The sequence below is a fragment of the Crocuta crocuta genome, unplaced genomic scaffold (assembly GCF_008692635.1).
Source record: "Crocuta crocuta isolate KB4526 unplaced genomic scaffold, BGI_CrCroc_1.0 scaffold25, whole genome shotgun sequence".
In the NCBI taxonomy this organism is placed as follows: domain Eukaryota; kingdom Metazoa; phylum Chordata; class Mammalia; order Carnivora; family Hyaenidae; genus Crocuta; species Crocuta crocuta.
Genome location: NW_027532015.1, coordinates 18,914,253 through 18,925,686, shown reverse-complemented (window position 1 = coordinate 18,925,686; position 11,434 = coordinate 18,914,253). Strand labels below are relative to the sequence as shown.

The following is an 11,434-nucleotide window of genomic DNA, read 5'->3' as shown; positions in this document are numbered from 1 at the left end:
GCGTTTCTGCGGCGGCTCCTCGCCTGCACGCGCTCCGCACTGTTCTTCGCTTTGCCCCCGGGGAGTAGTTCACGTTCACGTGCGCCACTGATGCTTCTAAGGGCCTGCTTAGGAAATCCCAAAGTTCAAACGGTCATTTTTGGAAGTACCCCTTCGCCCCCCGAGAGGGTACGAAGTTTTTAGAAGGGAAAAAGGGCCAACCTGAAAGTTGTTGGACTTACGAACATACGTTCCATTTGCATGTTTGTTTTTTGGCTACTCTGCAGAATTCATGCCCTTCTTTGCATTAACTGATTTCGCTTGAAAAGATTTAACGGAGCTCTTTAAGTTTTATCAGGAACTTAACCAAATGCCTTTTCTTTTGGCTCTACTGAGGAATTTCCTTGCAGCTGTTCAGAAATTCCATCAATTTTCTTATGCGATGTGAAGAAACGTTTAAGATTCTTGGTCCACTCTTTTAACCATAGGTTACACGGTTTTTGTTGCCAACAAAAGTAGCCATCGTTTCTCCGCTACTTTGTTAGGACAGTTGCAAGGTCCACAGTCCCTTATTTGAAATGTTGGGGGTAGGGGAGAGATTCATTCTAGATCCATAGTGGGAAGTGCTGTATGGAGAGTCAGAGCCAGGGTTCTTGATTTAGTTAGTAATTGCCAAGATCGTGGATAACTCTCCCAAACCTCAATTTCTCATTTGTTACAATGAGGACACCGTCTCCATTGCCCATTGCATAGGATTATTGTGAGGACCCAATGGGAGCAATTTCTGTGTGGCAGTAAGTTGAAAATTGCAAGCAGCCATAATTTTTATTGTATGTATAGTACTTATTATAAAGTAACATTATCACTGACTATGATTGAGCAGTGCTGTGTAGAAAATCTTTCTCATATATGAAAACTACTTTCCTTTCATAAGCATTTCCATTTTCACTATGTTTTCAGGTATGGTGGAGAGGTTCTACTTTGAGGAACCAACATTCTTAAAGAGATGGTATCATATGCTTAGTACTCACAAATTAAGTCTTAAGATTCAAATACTCGCAAACTACATAATTTTTGTATCAGCATATATTTTTGCATCATATATCACTGAGTCTAGAACACATGATATTGATGAGAACTTAGTTTTGATCGATTGAGTCCCCTTTTTTTTCTTTCTGTTAATGGGAGACTTTTGCATTTAGAACATGATCACTGAAAGATTTAGTATCAGTATTTTTACATGTTTAGCACACTACAGGGTATCAAATAATTGTACATTGAATCTGCGTAACTAATGTTAAATCATTTCTAAATGCCTACAGTCTTGAAAGGTTGTTAAATTGCCAATTGCTGTGTTCAGGTTTTAAGTCTTTCCTACTCGTTTACTTATATCCATAATAGGTACCAGCAAAGTCCTATCTTTGAAACCTGCATTTCAGTCTTTGACACATGCAGTCAGCTAAATAGCATTCCATTATGCTCTCATGATGCAACTCTTGCTATTGGATATGGAAGTCTTAGGTCTTACTTCCATAAGTAGTACGATCGTGAATATTTCTTATCCCATTAGGCAGGGTGTTTTGCTGTAACATAATTGAATTGGCAGAGAATTCTTACCTCAAGACTTTTGATGAAATACTGTGGGAAATTAAATACACCTAAACTCATTGCTGTATTTTTGAGATCTTAATTAGTAACTCAAGTGTATGTGAAACCTTGTACCCATTCTTTTTCTTCCCTACTTCAGGACCCTTCTTCCCCCCCAACCGCTCCTCCTTGACTTTCCCCAAATGATACACTTCCATAGGGAAAATCTCCAAAAGGATTTTGACAATGACATCAAAGAGTTCTGGAACAGGTCTTCTAGAAAGGAATGGCACTTAGGCATTCCGTTTTTCAAGTTAAAGATCAAAAAGTTGGAGAAATGGACTAATTGCATCTGGCGTTGAGATTACTAGAGGCCAGTCACTGTTATGGGTGTCAGACACAGTTTTTATCTAGGCAGATAATCACAAGAGCTGCCTTCCAGAGGCAACTCTTGAATCTTTCTGAAAATACTTCAGCTAAGTACATTAAATGATGTAGTAAAGAAGGGAATATCCTGCTCTATCCTCCCTTCTCTTGAAGTATGGTGTTTGATTCCAGGGAAAGAATTGCAGGCTCTGGTGGCTTTTGGCCCTGGGCCCTGGAAATGCTCCTGCCTAGAGGCACTGAGCCAGACTGCGGAAAACTTTAACAGGGCAAATACAAGTAGTATTCTCTATATGCTTCAGTAGATGTGTTAAATACTGAATGCCTTTCCTTGGTTCCAAAATAAATTTTGAACTGAAATTTTGACTTAAACCGAGGTTGGACTTGAAGATTTGGGGGAAAAAAAAACTTGTTCCTGGTATCATTTTAAAGGTAAACTTTCTTTAAAAAAAAAAAAAAGTTTATTGTGAGGGAGAGGGGAATCCCAAGCAGGCTCCATACTGTCCAAACAGAGCCTGACACAGGGCTCAGTCTCCCAAACAATACATGAGGTCATGACCTGAGTGGAAATCAAGAGTCTATGCTTAACTGCCTGAGCCACCCAGGCACCCCAAGAGCAGAAAACTTTCAACCACAGTGCAGTACGTTTTCCCCAGTCTCCAGTGCGATCTTCTACAGCATTGCTTTTGTGTTTGTGACCTGCTGTGCGTATGAATACATCCACCTGTGTATGTGCACAGGGCTTTATGTATGGGTGGTAGTGATTGAAAACCACTTTCACCTTTCAGTGAAAGGTCTTTGTAAGTGGCTGTGGCTTGTTTATCAGAAGTTTGGGTATGAAAATTATTAATTCGGTTAGCTTTTCTCCCCTTTTTACAACACCGTGTCTTATCTCTGAAATACAACATGGAGAACATTCAGTTCTCTCTCTGCTCTTAATCAGACTTGGAATTGGCATTGTTCTTTGGTTTGTAAAATTTAACATCCAGCCAGCCACAGTTTAGCATATTTCAAAATGACGAGAGCATCTTAAAGGTCAGAAAAGTCCCCCATTTGCCTCTTACGGTTTTTGTTTCACATGTTGTGATAAAATGCATCAGTGATTTCTAGGAGCCAAGTAAGATGGTTGTGTTTGCTACCGGACCTAAGATGGTGCCTTAACACCCAACATCGGCTTTTGGTTGAATGAGTGAATGCACTACATTTTTACTTAGACCAAGTGACACTTTGCCTTGGAAAAGGGCAGGATGGGAAGATTGTATATATATCCAGACCCACATGACCAGTTGAAGGTCAGGAATTTCAGGAATCTATATATAGACGCACTGGTACATACGGAGCTTGGGTGTAAATTCAGGGATAAGAATAAAACTGGGAAATCATTCCATTAGGGCATTGGGAGATGAAAGAGGCAGTGAATGAGCTATAACCAAGTTTCCAGCCAAGGCCAACCTGCCTTGGGACAGGCCATACAAAGCCTCTGTGATCATTTGCATTCAGAGAAATCTCACTATTGGGCATTCTCTCAGGTACACATGACCTAAGCGTGGCCATCTGGCATGTGTAAGTCAGGTCATCCTGCAGATTCAAAGGAAAGTCTCCTTCACTTGTATCGAGGCCTCTTCTGTTTTTGGTGACTTTGTTATGCCCCAAGTTCAGTCTTTGTGGCTTTTGTGGGGTACTGTTTTCTCCAGAATTGCTTTCTATTACTTCCTTTCTTCTGCTTGGAGTCATATTCTGGTCTCTTTGTCTCTGTCTTACCATCGATACCTCACCTATTTTCACTCCATTGATACACAGCCATCCTTTCAACATTTTCTTTTTCCCCATGTATTCATTCCACTTGTTCAGGTAACTCTGGACACTCAGTGGTGCTGTGTCCCACCTTCATTATTTCCTAATGATTCTGAGCTGATCTGACCAGGATTCCTAATCATGGCCCCTAGTGGCCATGTTGAGAGACCTTATAAATTCTATCTAATAAAGAACTGAGGATCATTGCCTCATTTACGATATTTACAGAAATTTTTACCACTCTGTCCATGAGTTCCTCCAGCTAGCGTTTTTCTCAGATACTACTATTAAAGGTAAATGAAAATAGTTTTATATTCAGTTTGAGTTTAATAAATTCCATTGTAAAATATCTGTGTGACTTTTAACTCCTAGCAGATGTATTTCATCTGTGTTTATGGGCTTTTTGGACAAGCTAGAAAACTTAATTGTGATTTATAATTGGGGGAGTGAGGGGAGAGGCATTTCATGTTTGAAACAACTTAGGAACAAATAAGCTTTTGGAATACAACTTATAATTAATGATCTACCTTTGGTTAAAATAAACATGCCTTTACCTACCATGAAATATCCCCAAACAAGAAGTAAAAAAGTCATTTAGCAAATGAGTTCAAGGCAGAACATAGATTACTTTTAAGCCTAACAGGAACTGATTTTCAGAAAACAGACTTAAAATAAAAGTCCTTTGATACCAAATAAAATTTATTTTATAGTTTATAGTTATGTATTTACCATGGAAAGAAAATATAATTTATTTGAAAGGGCTTTTTTAAAGTTGACCAGAATATTCAGCTAAATTTTAACTAGAACACTCTTCCCTGAGTATTTTAGTTATCTGAGGTTTAATTACAAGAATTAAGGCAACATCTATAATCTTTATTTTAATCCCTCTAGCTTTTAGATTTTAGAATAAGATTTGGTGGAAATGTGGGCAGTAAAAGTTTACAATTCACAAAGCACTTTGTGAGTTTATTTATTTAAAACAATTTTTTTATGTTTTATTTATTTCTGAGAGAGCGAGTGAGAGCAGTGGAGGGTCAGAGAGAGAGGGAGATAAAGAATCTGAAATAGGCTCCAGGCTCTGAGCTAGCTGTCAGCACAGAGCCCAACGTGGGGCTCAAACCCACGAATCTCGAGATCATGACCTGAGCCTAAGTGGGAGATTTTAACTGACCGACCCACCCAGGTGCCCCAGCACTTTGTGATTTTAGAATTTAGTTTCCCAGATACTCAGCAACTCTGAAACAGTGAGGTATGGTGTCAATTAATCCTATTTTACAGATTAGGAAACTGAGGCTCACAGGCATGCAGTCAGGTTTCTCAAACAGCAGAGTGCTTAGGAAAACTGTTAAGGACAACAGATTACTGGGCTCCAATCCCAGAGGTTGTGGTTCAGAAGGATTGAAATTGTTAGGTAAATGTCCATGTCCTTCCTACATTCATATGGTGAAGTCATCAGCCCCTAATACAATGATATTTGGAAATGGGGTCTTTGGGAGGTGATAAGACTCAGATGAGGTTGTGAAGGCAGGCTGTCATGGTGGGACTATAGTAAGGAGCCTTACAGGAAGGGGAAGAGAGGAGATCTGAGCCATCTCCTTCCCTTCCTTCCCCCATGACCATCTGACACTGAGGAAAGGTCCTGTGAAGACATAGTGAAAGACGAAGCCAGAAAGAAGAGAGTCTTCACCAGGAAGCAGTTTGGCCAGCACCCTGATCTTGGACTTGGCAGACTTGGACCACGAGAAATTTGTTAGATTACCCAGTCTATGACATTTTGTGACAGCATTTTGAGTGGCACTAAGATAGGAATGGACCCAAGGAATCTGCATAATTTTAACAATTACCTTAAGTTGTTAAGGTGTAGTTGGTTCATTTAGTCTATTTCTAGAAAGAGTGGGTTAAATTTATAGGCGAAAGTCATATGCCATCTGTAAGTAGAAAACTATGCTAGGCCTTTTCACTACAGATTTTTATTCTGGATTAATGGCCATCCCATTTATTTGCCTTTTTTATCAGTGTGATGTCAATAATCACGTGTTATTCTGAGCTTCCAATGTATACAAATATTGAGGAAAGTGATGTCATCTTTTTAATTTGAGTTTCCTTCTTTTTTAATTTCTATTTATTTTTTGTTTAGGGAGAGAAAGACCGCATGGGAGGACAGAAAGAGACAGAGAGAGAGAGAGAGAGAGAGAGAGAGAGAGAGAGAGAAGAATCTCAAGCAGGCTCTACACTGTCAGTAGAGTGCTATATGGGGCCGGAACTCCTGCACCATGAGATCATGACCTGAGTCAAAATCCAAGAGACACTTACTAACTGGAGCCACCCAGGCACCCTTGAGTTTCCTTTTTAATACATTTTTAAATATACTAGAAGAGGAAAAGAGTCCTGATAGAAAGTCATTTTGAAGGGAGTGAATTTTCACAAGCGTGTCTCATTTGTGGATTGATCGTTTTCTCACCGAATCTTAGGATTTTACATAGATTTAGGTGGCAGACATTCTATCAAAGGCATGGTTTGAGATTCTTAAAGAGTATTCTATCTTGGTTTTCAGGAATTATTTCAGAGCACGTAATTTGTTTCTAGAGCTGATTTCTTTCCTTTGAAAAGGTTTTTGACATCTGGGGCCTACGTAGGGTCTGTCATGGAGAGAGAAATGGAAAGGAACTCGAGTAGTTTTTTATGATGCTGTTGTGCTGGAAAATAAAATACAACTGTCGTTATGAAATTTTTCCAAATAGTCTCCAGTTGCTCCAGATTAACTTTATTTTTGAATAAATAGGTTTATAAGCAAAAGACAACACCAGTAGAACCAAGTTTCAAAAGCCCCACATATTTCAGACAGCAGCCCTCCACCTGTGGTGAATGGGTCCCATGGCTTCCAAATAATTTTAGCAACAAAACTAAGATGTCATCTGCCCATTTCACCATGGTGACCTTGACGCTGATGGCATGAAAACAATAGCAGGGACCACTGCTGTCACCTTAGGAGCCAAGGCAGTGAGTGGCACCGGCAGTATCAGTAGTCATGCCCATGCACACAACGAAGTCAGTTTCACTGAGAAGAAATGTACTGGATGAGGCAGTAAAAATGTTCTTGATGAAGCAGATTTTATTACATCTCAACCTTAAATTACCTACCTCTTTAATAGGTGGGAAATTGGAAGTATGCGTGGCTGTGTCCTAAAGTGCTGTTGTTTTCTGGAGGGAAAACTAACTCTGTGATTGAGTAGTGACCCGGACTGGCTCCTTTTTTTCCATGAAACACCAGTTTGCATTTTTTCTTTTTCTTTTCTTTTTCATTTTTCTTTGAAAGAACAACTGACATGCACTGGTTATTTAGATGGCCCATATTTTATCAAGATGAGTAATGTTCGCTTCTCACTTCAAGGAAAACAAATTAAGGTACCTGTTGCCTGTGGTAAAATCCAGTCTTTTCAGTAAAAATCAGAATTTTGGAACAGTTGTACCTGTTGTATGATTGATAGCTTCCCAAACTTTTTAAGACTTTTCTGAAGAAATTGATGGAGATAGTAAAGAGTTTGACTTTTTTTTCATAAGGTATAATGATGTGTCAACATTTGAAAGAACTATGTAACTCAGTGAAGCAATATTTTCCAAGGAATCATTGGATGAGCTACAAAACTGAATGGGTGTTAGTTTCATTCAAAGGGCAAGATAGACTAAGGGATTTTCATGTAACAGTATGAAAAGTTTATTAATGTTGTTTCAAGTTTCATGTTGCACTTTGCCTTTAAGAAATTACCACTTGGATTTGGGTGGGGCAGCTGGGTGGCTCAGTTGGTTAAGTGTTTCACTTTGGCTAAGGTCATCATTTCAGGGTTCATGGGGTTGTGCTCTGTGCTGAAAGCTCAGAGCCTGGAGTTTGCTTCAGATTCTGTGTCTCTCTTTGTCCCTCCCCCACTCATATTCTGTCTCTCTGTCTCGCAAAAAATGAATAAAATTGTAAAAACAAAAATTTGGTGTGGTTTTAAAGAAGTCCTCAGTTATCTAAAAAGGCTTCTTAGGGTCTTCTCTAAGTTTTAAGAGTATAAGGGGATTCTGAGAGCAAAAGTTTTAAGATCTGCTTTTTAAAAATATTTTTTAATGTTTTTCTTTTTTTAAAAAATTTTTTTAATGTTTTATTTGTTTCTGTGTGTGAGAGAGAGAGCGTGAACAGGGTAAGGTCAGAGCGAGGGAGACACAGAATCCGAAACAGGCTCTGAGCTAACTGTCAGCACAGAGCCCTACGCGGGGCTCGAACCCATGAACTGAGATCACCACCTGAGCCAAAGTCAGATGCTTAACGACTGAGCCACCCAGGCACCCCTAATGTTTTATTTATTTCTGTGAGAGAGAGAGAGAGAGAGAGAGAGACAGAGACAGAGACAGAGACAGAGACAGAGACAGACAGAGAGACAGAGAGACAGAGACAGACAGACTGTGAGCAGAGGAGGGTCAGAGAGAGACTGAGACACAGAATCTGAAGAGGCTCTAGGCTCTGAGCTGGCTGTCAGCACAGAGCCCAACGCAGGGCTCAAACCCACGAACCGTGGGATCATGACCTGAGCCGAAGTCGAACACTTAACCCGTAAGAATATCTGCTTTAAGGAAAGGTGTACACTCAATACTATTTTAGGAAAGGATATTCAGACATAAAAAGAATGGGCCAGTTATGACTATTGTATCTTTACAGTATGATAAATATGACTATCTTTCTAGATTCCAAAATACTTCATCTACTACCTCTTTTGGTCTAAACCCACATCTCTGCCGTTACCTCCGTTTAGAGATGAAAAATCAATGCTCAGATATTTGGAGGAGTTTCTAAGAGTTTCTGTTAATTCTCCTAATCTTATCCCTGTAGCTTATTGATATACAGTTTTGAAGTCAGACAGATTTGGATTTAAATCTTGATCTGTTATTAGCTGCTTGAATGTAGGAAAATAACTTAAGTTTCCTGAATATCACCATCCATAAGGTAGACATGATCAAATCATCATGGATGTTATTAAGAGAATTAAGTTAGATAACATACAAAGCATGACACAAAATGTGCCCTGAATGTGTCATTTTTCCTGTGATTATTGATAAACTTTAGTGTGACTGGATTTTTTTATTTTTCTTTACTCAGAAGACATTCACATCCTTGCTACTCTGCAGACCTCAGCCTCACCTCCTTGGCACCTGTACAAAATGCAGAATCTTGGGCCCTGCCCTCAGACCTTCCCAACCAGAATCTGCATTTTTGCAGATCACCAGGGGATTGGTCTACATGTTCAGTTTGAGAAGCAGCACTCCAAAGGACCATGACACGGTGGAGAAGGCACACCAGCCTGAATTTCTTTAGTTCGGGGTGCTAATTAACTTGTTCTTACACAGACTTCATACATGGTGCTGTGATTTAAAAAAAAATTACTGAATATTCCTTCATGACCTCAACTGTGTGTTGGCTTTGGGTTGAAATGGTGCTACTGCCGGTTGCATTTGGCCCATTCTTTCCTTGGACCTCAGAGGTGCCTTGATTAAAGTAGCCCATTCATTGTTCTTGCTGCCAGTACAGGACCTGACATATACTGTCTCTTTCCTCCATCACGTGTGTAGTTTCCGTCTCTCAGGAGCCGACCTGTGCTCTCATTTGTTTCTTGTACTTTTAACTGCCTTTTCCTTACTCTGCCCTGGCTTGTCCTTTAATTGCTCTTTATTGCTCTCAGCCATGCTAGGCTTCTGCCTTTGCTGTGATCTGATAAAATTTGGACTTCCTTCCAATTCAAACATCCATACGAATATCAAGCAGGTTTCACTTTTTACATCAGATCATCAATAGAACTCTTCAGTTCAGACTTTCCACTGCCAGTACCTTCTCCACAATCAACAACATACTTGACACAAAACCAAAACAAATCTTAGGCCCGTGCATTTTCAGGTGGCATTGAATCAGGTTAAGGGTCCTTGGCATGGAGTTTATTCCATAATACTTGTCATCCAACAAACACGTAGGCCTCCTGTAGAGTGCCATCCAGCAGGATTTAAATAAGAATTTCCTGGAAACAGGTGAATGGAGTATATTCAGGTGGGAAGGGTGTAGGTTAGGAGCATTATGAATAGATTATGTTGTTTTTGTCTCTTTGAATTAACCAAAGACATAAGTACAAAACAACTCTACTTGTACACTAAAATACCTTACCAGTCAGCTCAAAAGGAGCAAATATGAAGAATGTTGGCATATAAAAGTATTTATACATTCGTCATCTCTTGGAAAGTTTTTTTGTGAAAATATTTATTTTGAGAGAGTGAAGGAGTGGGAGAGGGGTGGGGAAAGAGGGTGACAGAATCGCAAGCAGGCTTCACACTGTCAGCACAGAGCTGGATGTGGGGCTCTGAACTCACAAACCCATGAGATCATGACCTGAGCTGAAATCCAGAGCAGGACGCTTAACAGACTGAGCCACTCAGGCGCCCCATGTCTGGAAACTTTTAAAGGAAAAGAGAACATTGACTTTTCTGGGATGATTCAAGCAAGTTTTAAGAGACATGGGTCATGTAAAAAGTCTGAAACTTGAAGTTCTAGGAAGTAGTTATTGTGTGACCTTTGAACATTTGCTCTTCTCTGACTTTCAGTTTCTTTGACCCTAAATACAAGGGATTTGGAGCAGGTGGCTTTATTCTAGTATATGTGCTGCCGAAGCGAGCCCTAGGTGGCTTTATTCTAGGTCTAAAATCTTTGCATAGAGAGCTTCTAATTTTCCCTGTGTTTAAAAACACTACATATTACAGATATGTAAAGTTCAGAAAATGTGAAAAAGTATAAGAAAATAGAGATTGCAGCCTTCTTATCTGCTATTAATAATATTTTTTAACCTCAGGACATTTCCATGTGTACATATCACTTTTTTAACAAAACTGAGATCACGCTATAGATACTGCTCCATTTCTTTTTTATGTTCTATGAGGAGGTTTAGTCAGTGCTAGACAGCTTTTTATCCTTTCAAGATAGGATTTATAGACTTTTATTTTACTAGTTCATGGGGGAAGCTTTGAAAGCCTCTACTCATACCTCAGGCTTCGTCCCCAATAATTAAAAATAATTTTTTTTAGAATACATTTTTTTGTTTTCTTCATGCCTCAGCTTTACCTCCACTGCTCAGGCTTCTTTCTTATGGTTCAGTTGTTTCTCCTAAACATAATACATGAGGGGAAATGTGTACCCCTAAACTCAACCTTCTTTTTGCCTATTTCTCATTGCTTGAATACCGGTGTTACCACTTGGGGACTGGACTTGTCAGCTCCATCCCGTCATAGCAGTGCTGCAAGTCTGTGACATGTGTGGCCATGGATGAGGCCATATTTATCAGGCACTTAAAGTTGACCCTTGTGCGTGGTCTGAGCTCTGGGGGTGTTTGGTGAATTTATACATGCCTTTATGGAGTTGACGTGAAGCACTTTTTCTCCCTTGACTGGCCCAGTTGTATGATGTAAGAGGTAGCACACCTGATGGCTGGTAAGTCCGATCTGGGACCCACATGTTAGGGGGACTCTGTGACCCTTCTGTAAGATGGGACATGCGTACGTTATCTGCCTAATTTGGATTTAGATGTTCTAAGACTCAGATCATTTTCAACTTCTGACCTTATGGTACCATGCCCGCAGAGAGTCAGACAGGGTCTGCAGATGCCTGCCCTCCCCCCCC

At 39.9% G+C, this 11,434-nt stretch overlaps 1 protein-coding gene across 1 annotated transcript in view; it reads left to right on the top strand.

Moving 5' to 3' along the window:
- ENPP1 (ectonucleotide pyrophosphatase/phosphodiesterase 1) overlaps window positions 1-11,434 on the top strand; it is a 70,523-nt gene that overhangs the window by 194 nt on the left and 58,895 nt on the right. The gene's annotated exons all lie outside the window — the stretch shown is intronic.